We start from the raw sequence: 826 nt of genomic DNA, 5'->3' as shown, positions 1-826 counted from the left end.
GAACTGCTAACACCTAACACTCCTGCTCTTTTTATAATTATTTTTTCTTTAATTGGGCCAGGTGGGCAGAAAAAGAACTGAACATGATGAAGCTTTTCTTTGATAATCTGGTATACTACATTCAAGCTGTAAGAGAAGGAAGACAAAAACATGCACTGTAAGTACCTCTCACATAATTTAAATGGGATTGGCTTTCCCCTGATAGTGTAACATTTGGGGAGCTAGTTTTGGAACACTTAAAATTTTACACTTACTGAATATTTATAAGAAATTGAGTTATATATGACCTTTGACAATATGCACAGGACTGTCTGCTCCCTTCAGAGTTTGAATGATTCAGTGGCACAACTGTCGTTCATACCTGTAATCTTAATTACTCAAGAGGTCAAGATCTGAGGATCCTGTTTTGAAGCCAGCTAGGGCTGAAAAGTCCATGAGTCTCTTTGTCTCTAATCATCAAAAGGCTTGAAGTGGTCCCTTGGCCCAAGTTGATAGAGTGCTAATCTAGAGCAAAACAAAGCTCAGGGGGCCTGGGAAGGTGGCTCAGTGGTAGAATGCTTGCCTTGCATGCATGAGGCCCTCGGTTCGATTCCATAGCATCACATAAGCAGAAAAAGCCAGAAGTGGGGCTGAGGCTCAAGTGGTAGAGCGCTGGTCTACAGCTGAAGAGCTGGGGGACAGCGCTCAGGCCCAGAGTTGAGGCCCCACAACCAACAACAACAACAAAAAAAACCACAAAAAAACAAAGCTCAGGGGCTGGGAAGTTGGCTCAGTGGTAGAGCGCTTGCCTTGCATGCATGAGGCCCTGGGTTCGATTCCTCAGCAA

The 826-nt window shown here is 44.1% G+C and overlaps 1 protein-coding gene across 1 annotated transcript in view; it reads left to right on the top strand.

Moving 5' to 3' along the window:
- Usp34 (ubiquitin specific peptidase 34) overlaps nucleotides 1–826 on the top strand; it is a 190561-nt gene that overhangs the window by 64763 nt on the left and 124972 nt on the right. The gene's annotated exons all lie outside the window — the stretch shown is intronic.

This window comes from Dipodomys ordii, unplaced genomic scaffold (assembly GCF_000151885.1).
Source record: "Dipodomys ordii isolate 6190 unplaced genomic scaffold, Dord_2.0 Scaffold63, whole genome shotgun sequence".
Lineage (NCBI taxonomy): Eukaryota > Metazoa > Chordata > Mammalia > Rodentia > Heteromyidae > Dipodomys > Dipodomys ordii.
This window is presented reverse-complemented; position numbering and strand designations above follow the sequence as displayed.